The following is a 16,764-nucleotide window of genomic DNA, read 5'->3' on the forward strand; positions in this document are numbered from 1 at the left end:
TAAAAAACCTAACAAATACTTTCTTTTTTAGTGAACTCAGGAGAGCCCACTAAGTGCATCCAGCTCTGGCCGGGCACAGATTCTAACTGAGGTCTGGAGGAGGGGCATAGAGGGAGGAGCCAGTGCACACCAGATGTAGTACCTAATCTTTCTTTAAGAGTGTCCAGTCTCCTGCGGAGCCCGTCTATTCCCCATGGTCCTTATGGAGTACCCAGCATCCACTAGGACGTCAGAGAAAACCTCGTAATGCCGTGAGTAAAATACCAAACTTCTTAACAAATTTACTTGACGCAGCCGCAGTGCGAACATTGCGCATGCGCAGTTAGCGGAAAATCGCACCGATGCGAAGGAAAATAACGAGCGAACAACTCGGAATGAGGGCCTAAGTGCAGGGGCTGCAGACTTACTGGAAGGTGCATGGAACACAGTACAGGGACCCTCATGCAATACATCCCCCTCTGATAAATCCGCGGATCATTCTCTGCATGATGCAGGAGCTTCCGTAGATTTGCTGCCCTTTTTGTTAGACATCGCACTTACACAGTACGATGAAATAGCCAGACAAATACAATAACCTGTGGAATAAAACAACAGGGTATATATAATGTGACTGTAACACAGGAATAATATACTCAAATAAGTATATCAATAAACTCTGTACACAACTATATTGTTTGACCCAAACGCACCTAGCCCAGGGTACAGAATATAGTGACAGTAATATCTGGGAAACACTGAAAGTGAAACCACACAGCAGATATAGCCACAAGCAATGCAGAAACTATATACAGGGTGATTCAAAATTCGCAGTACACCCTTTTGTTTCAAAAACTGTGCAGGAAATGGAAAACAACTGAATACTGTAGCAAGGTATGGGTGAGGTGGGCTATCTTTTAAGGTATGTACCAAACATGGGCACCAGCTTGAAATCGGCCATTTTGAATCTAAGTCCGTTTTTTCAATTGGAAAGAGGGTCGTGAAACATGTCAAACAACATCAGAATTTGCTGAAAAAAGTTAATTGCTTCAGATGGCTTTGACAAAAGAGGAGAGAACTTAGGTAATTTTGATGCAGGAGAACGAAGTTTCCGTGTCATAGCTGTAGATTTTAACAACCGTCACCCAGAAAGACCTCCAATTTCACATAACACTGTCAGGTGCCTAATTTCCAAATTCAGAGAAACTGGGACTGTGGCTGACAAGTCACGGAGTGGTCGTCCAACAAGTGCTACTGACGAGACCACCTCAACAATGGTTTTGGCATCCTTCGTAAAGAGCCCACAACGCAGCACACGACGTTTGACAGCAGAATGTGGAATCAGCCAGTCATTGATCGTACGCATCCTTCATGCCCATTGATGGCATCCATTCAAGATCCAGCTACTCCAGTACTTAGCCGAGGATGACCCAGACAGATGTATGCAGTTTTGCACGTGGGCCTTAGAGCAACATCAACAGGATCCCTCTTTTGCACGTGGCATCTTGTTCAGTGATGAGGCAAACTTTTATGTAAGTGGTGAAGTTAACTGTCACAACCACAGGTACTGGAGTGACCAGAATACACACTGGATGGAACCTTCCAAGGTTGTTGTAACATAAAGGTTACGGTGTGGTGTGGGATATGGGATACCTGTGTAATTGGACCCATTTTCACTGACCAGAACCTAAATGCACAATGCTACCTCGAAATGCTGCAAGAAGTGGTGTTCCCCTAAGTTCTGAATGAAGATGGCAGCTTCCCTTGTTACTTTTAACAGGATGAGGCTCCACCACACTACAGAGCAGTTGTTCTTCAGTGGTTAGATGGTCAATTTCCTGGTCATTGGATTGGCTGACGTGATTCTGTGGAATGGCCACCCAGATCACCTGACCCCACACCACTTGAATTTTATCTGTGAGGCCATTTAAAGCAACTCGTGTATGCGAAGAAATTAAGAAACAGACATCATCTCCAGCAACGCATTGAAGAAGCGTGTGCCAGCATTTCTTCAGAAATCCTTCTGTGACTGCATGACGATTGGATCCAGCACCTTCGAATTTGTGTTGACCAAGAGGGACAACATGTTGAACACATTAAATGACTGTCCTTTATGGAGAACAGTTCAGCCTGCAATTCCAACAAAAAAAAGTGTTGTAACTATTGAACCATAATTGTGATTTCAAATCTGTTTGCAGCAATAAACTTTTCAACAAATTCTGATGTTGTTAGACATGTTACACGACCCCCTTACCATTTGAAAAAACTGACTTAGATTCAAGACGGCCGATTTCAAGATGGCACCCATGTTCAGTATATTCCCTAAATGATAGCCCACCTCATCCATACCTTACTGGAATATTCAGTTTTCCAAGTTGCTGCACAGTTTTTGAAACAAAAGGGTGTACTGCGACTTTTGAATCACCCTGTACAATAATGTTGCGGTCTCAGACCGGAGGATATAGCAGAATACGCTGCAATGTAGACCTATTCTCAACTAACGCTGTCTCTAAGACATGTAGGATACTCAAGTGAATGTAAAAGGCACAGCGCTGTACACAGGCGGCTTTACATGGGAGTCCTTGATCAGCAATCCTGGAGACCTGCTGCTGCTATGCTGTTAAGATGTTGCCCAGAGTCTCTGTGAAGGAGAGTGAGGCAGCTTCACGGAGGGAAATCTGCAGGAGATGGCGCCCTCGGTCGGGGGAGGGGCTACAAGTCAAGCGCGACCTCCCCAATGCTGATCTTCCACCTCGGGTACTATGGAGCCCCATTAAACTGGTGTTAATATACCTGACCTGTGCTCCGATGCCCTGGTGGTGTAGTGGGGTCCCTGCCCAGTGAGTGTCCACATCAGCATCACGGTCTGTCTCCCCAGACCGTGGACGCATCGCGGTTTAATGATGGGTCTCGCCTAGGAGACCTTTTTACCTTCCCCTAGTAGCAGCCATGTGATCCAGGAGTGCAGTCTGCGACTGTGCCTACATGGAAACCAGGCCAACAGGAGTGTGCGACGCCGCTTGAGAGGTGATGGAGCTGCAGCACTGAATGTCACACGGACATTCAGTGCTGCCAGCTCAAATAGCAAAGTCAATTTCTTTGTCAGATGAAAAGCTTTTATGGCTGCACAGCGCATACCCTCCCTGTTCAGTGACCTGCTGCCTCAGGCACCAACTCAAAACTGAGCTCTCAGTGCCTGGAGGCGGGGTTATAGAGGAGGCCCGTATGCATCATGGGACAGCTAAAGCTTTGCCTGTTGGTGCCTCTGGATCCAGATTCACTCTACACCCTTGATGTTTCCCTGTGGAAACCAATGTAACCTGGTGCAGAAAAAGTGTTCAACAGCCAGCGCAGGTTCAGTGCTTAACACTGCCTACGATGGAAGCACAATTACAGCCTGCATCTCTGTCTCTGCACAGTTCCTGGGGACCGCTGTGCAGTAAGCGGGTAGGGGGAAGCTTTGCTGTTGCCAGTGCCCTGTTCTATGCCGCAGACTTCACTATACAATAAGAAAACCATTCGGGCTGTGGGAGAAGTCTCTTTGCCAGGAAGGGACAGGGCCTGGTAGTAGCTGGGGACTCGGAATCACAGAACTGGCTCAGGCGGGATACAGAGCTGGATCTTCAATGCTAGCAGCCCAGGAACATCATGACTGCAGCCACAGCTGAGGAGCTGGTGGGTGAGTCCAGCAGTTGACAATCACTGCTGTTGTATAGGGACTGTGTGCCAGTATATAGGGGCTAAGGTGTTATAGAGGGCTGTGGTGCATGTTATAGAGGGCGGTGGTGTGTAGTTTTCTCTCCTAATATAATTTTGTGTATTTGTATAGTTTCATATATTCAAATAGATTGACATGTTATAATAACACCCCCTCACAGCCCAAACTTTGAATTTGTTTTTTCAGCAGGTTTATACACAAATTGATGCCGCACTCACATTGTAGCTCCATCCACAATATGCACAGTGAGGGGCACCAAAATCTATATTTGCTTACCTGGCCATAGCTAATGTGCATCTGTTCTGGGCAACAATTGAATAGCGCCAATAGATATCCATTCCTATAGACACCCAGCATGGGGCGCAGGAAACAATTTAATCGGACCCATAGATTCCTGCATTTTACTGGCGTATTTACTGTGCAGGAAAAATGCTAAAAGGACATTTATGGTAAGACTTACCATTGTTAAATCTCTTTCTGTGAGGTACATTGGATTCCACAGGGAATAACATCGGGGGTGTAGAGTTGGATCTTTATCCGAGGCATCAACGGGCTAAAGCTTTGACTGTTCCCAGGATGCACTGCCCCGCCTCCTCTATATCCCCGCCTCCAGGCACTGGAGCTCAGTTTTGTTAACCAGTTCAATACAGTAGCAAGAGACAACAGTAGTTAGGAGCCACAGACAACCACATTCTTACGACAGGAGAAGGTACCAGCAGCTAATGCCATACAAACCCAAAGAACCTAAGTGTGTCAGGGTGGGCGCCCTGTGGAATCCAGTGTACCTCGCAGAAAGAGATTTAACAATGGTTAAATTCTGCAGCGGGGTAAACTGGTATTCCACAGGGAGTAACAACAGGGATGTCCTAAAGCAGTTCCTCATGGGAGGGGACGCACTGTAGCGGGCACAAGAACCCGGCGTCCAAAGGAAGCGTCCTGGGAGGCGGAAGTTTTAAAGGCATAGAACCTGATGAACATGTTCACTGAGGACCACGTAGCCGCTTTGCACAATTGTTCTAGGTACGCGCTACGGCGGGGCGCCCAAGAAGGTCCAACAGACAGAGTAGAATGGGCCTTGATAGTAGCAGGAGCTGGAAGTCCAGCCTGTACATAAGCTTGTGCAATCACCATTCTAATCCATCTGGCCAAGGTCTGCATATTCGCAGGCGAACCACGTTTGAGAAAACCAAAAAGGACAAAGAGGGAATCAGATCTCCTAAGAGAGGAGGTTCTCTTCACATATATATGGAGAGCCCGTGACCACATCCAAAAACCGTTCTTTGGAGGACAAACCAGGAGAGATAAATGCCGGAACCACATTCTCTTGGTTAAGGTGGAAAGACAACACCACCTTAGGCAGATAATCAGTGCTAGTTCTAAGGGTATGGTATGGTTTGCCGGCGACCAGCATACCGGCGCAGGAATCCCGGCCGCCAGCATACCGACAGCTGGGCGAGCGCAAATGAGCCCCTTGCGGGCTCACTGCGCTTGCCACGCTGAGGGCACGGTGGTGCGCAGCTATCTATTCTCCCTCCAGGGGGGTCGTGGACCCCCAAGAGGGAGATAATATGTTGGTATGCCGGCGGTCGGGATTCCGACGCCGGTATGGTGGTCGCCGGGAGCCCGGCCGCCGGCAACCTGAAGTCCACCCAGTTCTAAGAACCACACGGTCATGGTGAAAAATCAGAATGGGTGACTGACAGGATAAGGCACCCAAGTCTGAAACGCTTCTAGCAGAGGCAATAGCCAGCAAAAATAAGACATTTAAGGTCCACAGACTCAAGAGGTTCAAACGGAGACTCTTGTAGGGCATCCAGAACAACTGACAAATCCCAAAACGCCCTGAGTGAAAGTATGAACGTCAATTTTTCTTTGAAACCATACAGACGAGGCTGAAATACGAAACTTCAGGGAGGCCAGACGAAGGCCTAAGTCCAGGCCCTGTTGCAGAAAAGCCAAAAGTTGGGCAGTACTGAACTTGTACGCATCATAATTCTTAGCCGCACACCAGGTAAAGAATTCCAGACCCTTTCATAAATCCGAGCCGAAGCTGGTTTACGGGCTTTCAACATAGTTTGAATGACCACCTCAGAAAATCCCTTGGCCCTAAGAACTGAAGCTTCAAGAGCCATGCCGTCAAAGCCAGTCGGGCCAGATCCTGGTAGACACAAGGGCCCTGAACGAGGAGGTCTGGGCGTTGCGGAAGTAGAGGAGGACGCTCTATCGAGAGACCCTGCAGGGCTGAGAACCAATGCCGTCTGGGCCATGCTGGAGCGAATAGAAGTAGTAATCCTCCTTCCTGCTTGAACTTCCTTATTACCCTGGGCAGGAGTGACACCGGACGAAAACGTATAGCAGCCGAAATTTCCATGGAATAGCCAGGGCGTCCACGAACGCTGCTTGAGGATCCCTTGTCCTTGCTCCGAAGACCGGAACCTTCTGATTGTGTCGAGACGCCATCAGGTCTACATCGGTAGGCCCCACTTGTCCATTAGGAGTTGAAAGACTTCCGGTGTGTACATCCTGACTGAGGAAGTCCGCTTCCCAGTTGAGGACCCCCGGAATGAACACTGCCGATATGGCTGGCAGATGGCGTTCCGCCCATAGAAGAATCTTTGACACTTCCATCATTGCCATGCGGCTTAGAGTGCCGCCTTGATGATTTATGTACGCCACCATGGTGGCGTTGTCCGACTGTACTTGAACAGGCCTGTTCTGTACCAGAGACAGGGCCAGTTTCAGAGCATTGAACACTGCCCGCAACTCCAGAATGTTTATCGGAAGGAGAGATTCCTCCCTGCTCCACCGACCCTGAAGAAAGTGTTGCTCCAACACCGCGCCCCGACCCCGCAGACTGGCATCCGTCGTTAGGAGGACCCAGTTGGAGATCCAGAAGGGACGACCCCTGCTCAATTGTTGGTCCTGGAGCCACCAGCTCAGAGACAGACGAACTTCCGGAGTCAAAAAAATCATGTGAGGCAGGCCATCCCACTTGGAAAGGATTAACCACTGTAGTGGGCGAGAATGAAATTGAGCGTACTCTACCATGTCGAAAGCCGACACCATGAGGCCTAGTACTTGCATCGCCAAGTGTATCGACACACAAGGGTGATAGAGGAAGCATCGTATCCTGTCCTGAAGTTTCAGGACCATCTCCGGCGACAAGAACAACCGTTGGTTGTGTGTGTCCAGTAACGCCACCAGGTGTACCATGCTCTGAGCAGGATCCTGATACCCTGACGGTAGAGAAGAGCCGTCATGACCTTGGTGAAGATTTGCGGAGACGTGGTCAGTCCAAAAGGAAAGGCCTGGAATTGATAATGTAGGTTGCCAATAGCAAACCGCAGATATTGCTGATGCGACATGGCAATAGGTATATGTAGGTAAGCATCCTGTATGTCCAGGGATACCATATAGTCCTTGGGCTACAAAGCCAGAATAGAGTGAAGAGTTTCCATATCGAATTTGGATACCTTCACAAATTTGTTCAAAGACTTGAGGTTGAGAATGGGCCTTGAGGATCCATTCGGTTTCGGAACTAGGAACAGCATTGAATAGTACCCCCTGCCTCTTTGAGCCAGAGGCACCGGCACTATTACTCCTGTGTACCACCAATTGTAGAGTTTTTGCTTTCAACGGATCCAAAGGGATATTTGTCGAGCAAAACTGGCGAGGAGGACGTTTCTTGAAAGAGATGGCGTATCAGTGAGTGACGACCTCTCTCACCCAGGCATCTGAAGTGGTCTGTAACCATATCTGGGTGGACCGCAGAAGTCGGCCTCCCACCCTGGGGTCCCCCAGGGGGAGGCCCGCCCCGTCATGCAGCAGGCTTGTCTGGTTTGGAAGCAGGCTGACGGGCAGCCCAGGAACGTTTAGGTTGGGGCTTAGAAGTGTTGGAAGTGCAAGCCTGTTTCGGGTACGCCTGACCCTTTGCTTTACTTGGAGGTCAAAAGGAACGAAAGGTGGTACTTTTAGCCTTCGGAGCCGAAGGATTAGTATTCAGCAGACATGCAGTTTTAGCAGACGATAAGTCAGCAACAATCTACAGATCTTCCCCAAAAAGGATGTTTCCCTTAAAAAGGATCACCTCCAAGGTCTTTTTAGAGTCCAGATCCACAGACAAGGACCGCAACCACAGAATTCAGCGATCCAGAATAGACGTAGTAGATGTTTTGGCTGCCAGCACACCGGCATCAGAGGCCGACTCCTTAATGAAATGAGAAGCTGTGGTAATATATGAAAGACACTGTCTGGCATTATCAGAAAAATTAGGAGGTAGCTCCGCTTCAACTTCCTGAACCCAGGCTTCAATAGCTTTTGCAGCCCAAGAAGCCGCTATAGTAGGTCTATGCACAGCACCCGCAAGAGTGTAAATAGACTTCAAGCAACCCTCCTCCACACGCTTATCCATCGGTTCCTTCAGAGAGGTGAAGGTAGTGACAGGCAGAGTAGAAGACACCACCAGACGTGTCACATGTGAGTCCACCGGAGGCGGTGTTTCCCAATTTTTACTTAACTCTGCAGCGAGGGGATAACTAGCTAGCATCTTTTTAGACAGGGAGAATTTCATTCCTGGAGACTACCAGAATTCCTGACGTATGTCAACTAAATGGTCAGAATGCGGCAAAACGAATTTAGTAACCTTCTGACGTTTGAACTTATCAGGTTTCTCAGACGTATCTGGAGGTTCAATTTCATCATCGATCTGAAGAATCAGTTTGATAGCCTCCAAGAGGTCAGGAACATCCACCTGTGTTGTAGATTCCTCATCAGAAGCATCTGCATCAGTGTCTGCTGGGTCAGTATATACGCCATCTTCATCGGATGAAGTATCCGAAACATGCGTGGATTGTTAGGAAGAAATGGCCCGCTTAGATGACCCTTTGGTCCTAGGGGGCAAGGGTCAGGCTTTTGTTTAACCATGATTTAACTGCTGTAACTGAGTAGACAGAGAATCCACCCATGGTGGATTTACAACAGGGACAATGTGTGATTGTACAGGCACAAGAGGTCCCACAGGGGGCGAAAGTCTTGTTTCTAGCGTAGTCAGTAAATTAGAAAAAGCAGCCCAAGGTGGGTCTTGGTGTGCCACCGGTGCTGCAGGCTGACCGAGGGGTACAGAACCGCCAATACCTGGACCCTCAGCTGGAATATTTTACTCTGATAAATCCGCAGCGTCAGCACTGCATGACGCAGGATCAGCTACAGATCTCCCGCCCTGTGAGGCAGACATTATTGGAGAATGTAGCTCTAGGGCGTAACAGTGCAATATAGCCAGACACAGTACCTGACAAAAACCACCTATGGAGTGTGACTGCAATGCAGATCACAAACAGAGGATTTAAGTGGTGACTGAAATACAGAGAGAAAAATACCAAAACAGTATATCCTGTGAATATATATTATATATATATATATATATATATATATATATATATGACCATGGTGCACTTGGCCCCTGTCAGAGTACAGAATATAGGGAAAGCAATATGTGTGAGATACACTGAATAGGAACCGCACAGCAGCTATTGGCACACACAGTCACATGTACAATGCAGAAATTATTACAAACAACAATAAAACTGCACTGGACTAGCATGCTAAGTAAAGCTATGTATGTATACAGATGTAACAAAGCACAGTAAATACTGGATGTATATCACAGGATACTTGTACTTGTTCATAACTAACGCTGTCTAAACGACATGTAGAATACTTAAGTGTCCTGTAAATGCACAGCGCTGATGAGGCAGGCAGCTTTACAGAGGAGAGTGCCCAGCAGTCCCAGAATCAGCGTAGCTCTGTGTAATGGCGCCCAAACGCTGACAGGGAGTGAGGGAGAGAGAGATGCAGCTCCAGGGTGGAAATATATGCTGTAGATGGTGCCTGGGGGAGGGGCTACAGGTCACAGCCTTAACCCCTCTGCTGGACTTCACCACCTTACTAAAGGGATTTTAGTAAATCCTACCTGTGCTCCTTGCCCTGGTGGATATAGTGGGGTCCCTGCACGGCCAGTGTCCATGCCAGCGGCGCGGCCCGTCTCCAGAGACCGAAACCGGATCGAGATTTTGGCGGGTCCCACATGGGTGACCCTTTTACCTCCTCCTTATCTTGCGGCCACGCGATCTAGGAGAGCAGCGGCGATATGTGTGCCTGATGAGACCGAAGCGCCTCCGCTGTAAATACCTGGCAACCAGGGCGTGTGAGTATACAGCGCCGCTGGGGGAGGTGAGGGAGCCACAGCACGATATGTCAGTATGACATATAGCACCAAGTGCCTATGCTGCGGCCCTTAAAGTCTTTTTTCTTGTCAGAAAAGCCCTGTTAGCTGCCTGCACTGCAGGCACCAACTTACAAACTGAGCTCCAGTGCCTGTAGGCGGGGATATAGAGGAGGCGGTGCAGTGCATCGTGGGAAGAGTCAAAGCTTTAGCCTGTTGGTGCCTCGTATCAAGATCCAACTCTACACCCCCAATGTTATTCCCTGTGGAATACCAGTGTACCCCACTGCAGAAATAAGTGTTTCCTTCCCTGAGTTTTCAATTAGAATGAAACAATTAGTGGCATATTCAAAGGCATACTGCATAATAGCCATATTACAAAATGTATAACTCTTTCAGCTTATAACCCGGGTTACTGCACATGGGCGCGCACTAACCTGGGTTGCTGTTCGGTCAGAAAGGACCCAGGAGAAATATTCCGGGTCAAGTGACCCGATATTTCAACCCTGGTAGCGACCAGGGTCGAATATGTCTTCAGAGAAAAAGTGGGGTCTTTTGTGAAGGCAAAAGACAGAAGCAACTATGCGTCTTTTCCAAAGCACACTTATGAAATTGATAATGAAATTTGTTAAAATTTAACTTTTAATGTAATACACTTAAAAAGAAGGGAGCAGACGCTAGTATATATTCATAGCCGCAAAAATGCTAGGATTCTAGGCGAAGAATTAAGTATAAGCGAAAATATATTTTCCCTTTATGTGTAAATTCTCTGGTAAATCCCTGTATCAGGGAATAATTTAGGGAAAGATTGCTCACTTAGGCTCAGAGTGGTAAAATATTCCAATTCGGTCTATAGTCTATACAGAGTCTGGGTGTCAAAAATTGTGTTCTGTGTGAAAGAGTAAAATACCTACGATACCTACAATTCCCTGGTGGTCTCCCATCCAGGTACTAACCAGGCACTGCAGTGCATAGCTTCCAAGATCAGACGAGATTGGGCATGCCCAGTGCGGTTTGACCGTAGGTCAATGGGTTCTTACACACAACATCAATCTAAGCACACAGACACATGCAAAGCTTGTATACAGGTTTTGGTTAAACTGGAACAGACATAGGTTTCTTTCCTTTGGATAGTTAATGCAGTGAATATATGATGGTAATATATGTCTGAGATTATATTTTACACATATTTATACATGTGCGCGCACTAATCTGGGTTGCTGTTCGGTCTGAAAGGGCCCAGGGGAAATATTTCAGGTCAAGTGACCCGAAATTTTAACCCTAGTAGCGACCAAGGTTGAATATGGCTGCAACCCGGGTCATTGTGCGGTGTGAACGGGTTGCCGGGTCAATGCGACCCGTTTCCCATTCACACTATGGATGGGCGGTGCTGGAGATCAGGCCGCCTCTGCACGCATCACCACTGACGTCAGCAACCAGGCAATATGCCGGGCTGGGGACGCCAGTGTGAAAGTGGCCTCACACGGGTCGGTATCCTGCATACCTCCGCCTCTATCCAAGCAGCGGAATGCCGGCAGGGGTGGGGGCAAGTGCAACAAGCTCCTTGCAGGCTTTCTGCGCTCGCCTCGCTGCGGGCTCAGCCCCACTCTATGGGTTTCGTGGACACCCACGAGTGGGAATAGACCCAGCTAGACAGCATGCCAACTGTCAGGATTCTCAGGGGGTGGGATGTAGGGGAAGGTGTTGTGACCAGCGGTCTCCTGACCACCAGTCACATAACTACATCCTGGTATCCGGATGATAGACAGTGTCTAGTTAGACAGCCAATAGAGAGACACCAGATAGAGACCATTTCCTTTTTTCATGTTTACCTTTTGACTGTCTAACATGAGGTGCCTATCTATTGACTGTCTAACTAGACACTGTCTATCTATTATACCACACCCAGGCGGGTTGCACCCGGGAAGCAGCCGTGCGCACCACATTAAGGAATCTTTTGATATTTAGTTTTGCTGCTTTATACTACTTAATAGACCCAATTAAAGATTTACAAAAGTATTAAATAGTGCTGAAAATAGAGGAGTACAGTACAGAGTAAAGACAAATCTGCCTGCAACAGCCATGATCCCACTTCAGCCTGTAACATGCCTACTAATGGTCTTAAATGTTGTGATCTCCGACATGGTAAGTATCCTGGCACACCAGACTGGTCTGGTTCAATGAGCAAACTGTGTCACTCTAGAGCAGTGGTTCCCAACCGCGGTCCTCAAGTACCCCCAACAGTTCATATTTTCCAGGTCTCCTCACAGGATTGCAAGTGAAATAATTTGCTTCATCTTTGGGTCTTTTAAAATGTGTCAGTGAATAATGAATACACATGTTCAACTGATAGGTGACCTGAAAAACATGAACTTATGGGGGTACTAGCTTGTAGTGCGCATCCCTGTCCAGGGGGTGTCCCTTCTGGAGGGTACCTGTAACAGGTGTCACCAGGGAGAATGGGAAGGGCGAGAGTACAGCCTCCCTGTACGGTCTAGATTGTTCCGGTTTTTAACCAATACCCGGAGCATACAGGGAGGCTGTAATCTCTCCCTCCCCATCTCCCTGGTGACACATCACAGGCACCCTCTGGAAGGGACACCCCTTCGGACAGGGACGCACTCTACGAACAGGGAGTCGGTCTGGCATTCCGGGGTCCAGACCGTTGTGATTTTATTAAACCCCCCTAATATCTCTCTCAAAGGCGAAGTACAGTACATATAAACCTATGTCATGTAATCATTTCAAGCTTGTGGCATTTAACTACACATGTGGTTAAGTGCGGATATTTGTCTTAATTATAAAGCTAAAAATAAGAATTTACTCACCGGTAATTCTATTTCTCGTAGTCCGTAGTGGATGCTGGGCACTCCGTAAGGACCATGGGGAATAGACGGGCTCCGCAGGAGACTGGGCACTCTAAAAGAAAGATTAGGTACTATCTGGTGTGCACTGGCTCCTCCCTCTATGCCCCTCCTCCAGACCTCAGTTAGGGAAACTGTGCCCGGAAGAGCTGACACAACAAGGAAAGGATTTGGAATCCAGGGTAAGACTCATACCAGCCACACCAATCACACTGTACAACTTGTGATAACCATACCCAGTTAACAGTATGAACAACAACTGAGCCTCATTTAACGGATGGCTCATAACAATAACCCTTTAGTTAAGCAATAACTATATACATGTATTGCAGAGAGTCCGCACTTGGGACGGGCGCCCAGCATCCACTACGGACTATGAGAAATAGAATTACCGGTGAGTAAATTCTTATTTTCTCTGACGTCCTAGTGGATGCTGGGAACTCCGTAAGGACCATGGGGATTATACCAAAGCTCCCAAACGGGCGGGAGAGTGCGGATGACTCTGCAGCACCGCATGAGCAAACTCAAGGTCCTCCTCAGCCAGGGTATCAAACTTGTAGAACTTAGCAAACTTGTTTGACCCCGACCAAGTAGCAGCTCGGCAAAGCTGTAAAGCCGAGACCCCTCGGGCAGCCGCCCAAGAAGAGCCCACCGTCCTTGTGGAATGGGCTTTCACCATTTTGGATGCGGCAATCCAGCCGCAGAGTGAACCAGCTGAATCGTGCTATAGATCCAGCGAGCAATAGTCTGCTTCGAAGCAGGAGCGCCATCCTTGTTGGCTGCATACAGAATAAACAGCGAGTCAGACTTTCTGACTCCCGCCGTTCCGGAAACATAAATTTTCAAAGCCCGGACTACGTCCAGCAACTTGGAATCCTCCAAGTCCGTAGTAGCCGCAGGCACCACAATAGGCTGGTTCAAATTAAACGATGATACCACCCTAGGGAGAAATTGGGGACGAGTCCTCAATTCTGCCCTGTCCATATGGAAGATCAGATAAGGGCTTTTACATGACAAAACCGCCAATTCTGACACACGCCTAGCCGAAGCTAAGGCCAATAGCATGACCACTTTCCACGTGAGATATTTTAGCTCCACGGTGTCACGATCCGGGTATCTGGACGCCATTTCTTACCCATCAGATGCCTCCTAAGGCTGGCTCAGCGCTCCAGGACCGGATCCCATCTGTTATCCTGATGTGTACATTCCTGTATCCTCTCCTGTCAGTCTGGGACGCTGTCACAGTAAACGCCATATTACACCTGGCATGGCGTCTCCCGCGGCCTCCGCCGCCGTCCCTGAACTTCTGCATGTAGAGTGTCTGAGTGGTGATTACGTCAGCCGCGGCCTCCGCTGTGTCCGCGTGGTTGGATGTGCATCTGTCAGCCTGGCGCCTCCTGTCTCCGGTGGCCGGCGCCGCCATTACTGTTTTCATTACCACATGGATTACAAACCAAACTTCCCTCCAAGTGTCTGCATGGGCGCAGCCATCTTGGATTCTGTCAGCTGATCATTTCCACCAATCTGTTCTCAGTATTGATAATCTGCATAATTGCCTAGCCAATCCCTTCCTTGCTGCAGGTATAAATACACTGTGCCTGAGCAAGGAAGGCGTCAGTGCTTTGGTTGTCAAACCTAGTTCCTGTTTGTCTCTCTCCTGTGATTGTCTTCCAGATTCCAGCTCCTGTCTCAAGACTTCCACCATAGAGACCCGCACCAGCATTCCACCTGCGGTGTAGCCTGACTCTCCAATCCATTGTGGATTCATCTGTTTCCAGCTACAGCATTACCTGCTTCCAGCTCAGCTTCCAGCAGAGTACAGCTTCCCTTAAAGGGCCGGTGTCCTTTCTACACTTTACCACTCTCCACCGGTATTATTATTTCTCCGCTCTCAAGTTCTACATTTCAGTTCATATTTCATCGCTCCCAAGTTCATTTATTATTTAACTGGTTCCAGCCAGTATCCACTCCGTGCTAACAACAGTCTGGTTCCAGCCAGTATCCACAGCAGCTGTTTTATCTTCAGCAACCCAGCTTTTCCTGGAACACCAGCTGGCACAATCCTGGGTTATCTCCATTGCTACAGTCGGGCCTGGTAAGGACTTTCCATCTAGAAGATCATAAGAACTATCTCACACTACCAGTGCCCTGTGGCTCCTGCCATCCTGTAGTACCCAGGAACTGTATTTATTCTTTGCTGACTTTTACGTTTTCTTTTACTGCTGCTGTGTTGCGGAGTTGTCATAATAAACATCATTGACTTTTATCCAAGTTGTCGTGGTCACGCCTTCGGGCAGTTATTATTCATGTTACTTACATGTCCAGGGGTCTGATACAACCTCCCAGGTTCCGGTACATCTCAGCCCCTACTACTGAGGCTGCCTCCCGTCAGCTCAGGCCCTCAGTTGTGACAGTAAGCACTGACCTAATGAATCCAGCCGGAGACCAGGATCAAGCGGCCAGGCCGATGCAAGAACTGGCAGCCCGACTAGAACATCAGGAGGCTGCACAGGGCCACATCATCCGCTGTCTCCAGGATCTCTCTACTCGGCTGGATGGGATTCAGACAACTCTCCGTGGATCAGGCGCGTCTGGTGCGTCAACCACAGTGACTCCAGCTATAACCCCACCCACCTTACCCATTTCTGCTCCACGTCTTCATCTTCCAACGCCAGCAAAATTTGACGGATCTCCAAGATTCTGCAGGGGATTTCTCAACCAGTGTGAGATTCAGTTTGAGCTACAACCTGGCAATTTTCCCAGTGACCGTACAAAAATTGCCTACATTATTTCTCTTCTCAGTGGCTCAGCCCTTGATTGGGCATCACCGTTATGGGAGAGGTCCGACACCCTGCTATCTTCCTACACTGCCTTCGTGTCAACATTCAGGCGCATCTTCGACGAGCCAGGCCGGGTAACCTCAGCTTCATCCGAGATTCTCCGTTTACGCCAGGGGTCACGTACTGTAGGACAATATCTGATACAGTTCCAGATCCTGGCATCCGAACTGGCATGGAACGACGAGGCCCTGTATGCTGCATTCTGGCATGGCTTATCTGAGCGTATTAAAGATGAGTTAGCTACCAGAGACTTACCTTCTAAGTTAGATGAGCTAATCTCACTCTGCACGAAAGTTGATTTACGTTTCAGAGAGAGAGCAACTGAGCGTGGAAGATCATCTGCTCCAAAATCTTCTGCTCCTCCTCCTCGTCAACTGTCACCATCTAAAGATGAGCCCATGCAACTTGGCCGTTCCCGTTTAACTCCTGCTGAGCGCCGAAGACGTCTCTCCGAGTTTCTCTGTCTCTATTGTGCAGCTCCGTCTCACACCATTAATGCCTGTCCCAAACGTCCGGGAAACTCCAAATCCTAGCTCGCCAAGGAGAGGGCCGGCTAGGAGTAATGATCTCCTCTCCATCTCCTCAAGATTGTAATCTCCCAGTCTCGCTTCAAGTTGCTCAACGTTATCGGAACGTCATTGGCCTCCTTGATTCCGGAGCAGCTGGGAACTTTATTACCGAAGCCTATGTTAAACGGTGGTCCCTACCCCCCGAGAGACTTCCTTCGTCCATTTCTTTAACTGCCGTGGATGGCAGCAAAATTTTTGATGCAGTTATTTCTTTAAGGACTCTACCAGTTCGTCTGAGAGTGGGAGTTCTTCATTCCGAACTTATTTCTTTTTTAGTGATTCCAAGAGCCACACATCCTGTGGTCCTGGGCCTTCCATGGCTCCGTCTTCACAATCCTACAATTGATTGGACGACTACGCAAATCCTGGCATGGGGTTCCTCCTGTGCTGAGACATGTTTGTTTAAAGTATTGCCTGTCTGTTCTTCCTCCCCCAGGTCGTCTGATGTTCCACCTCCTCCATATCAAGATTTCACGGATGTGTTCAGTAAAGCTTCTGCTGATATCCTTCCTCCTCATAGAGAATGGGACTGTCCGATTGATCTCGTTCCAGGGAAGGTTCCACCTCGAGGCCGAAC

At 48.4% G+C, this 16,764-nt stretch overlaps 1 protein-coding gene and 1 pseudogene across 3 annotated transcripts in view; both read right to left on the minus strand.

The window, feature by feature from the left end:
* SMIM29 (small integral membrane protein 29) overlaps positions 1 to 16,764 on the minus strand; it is a 100,553-nt gene that overhangs the window by 74,908 nt on the left and 8,881 nt on the right. The window lies entirely within an intron of this gene.
* Positions 10,822 to 10,940, minus strand: LOC135052116 (5S ribosomal RNA; annotated as a pseudogene).

The sequence above is a fragment of the Pseudophryne corroboree genome, chromosome 2 (genome assembly GCF_028390025.1).
Source record: "Pseudophryne corroboree isolate aPseCor3 chromosome 2, aPseCor3.hap2, whole genome shotgun sequence".
Classification (NCBI taxonomy): domain Eukaryota; kingdom Metazoa; phylum Chordata; class Amphibia; order Anura; family Myobatrachidae; genus Pseudophryne; species Pseudophryne corroboree.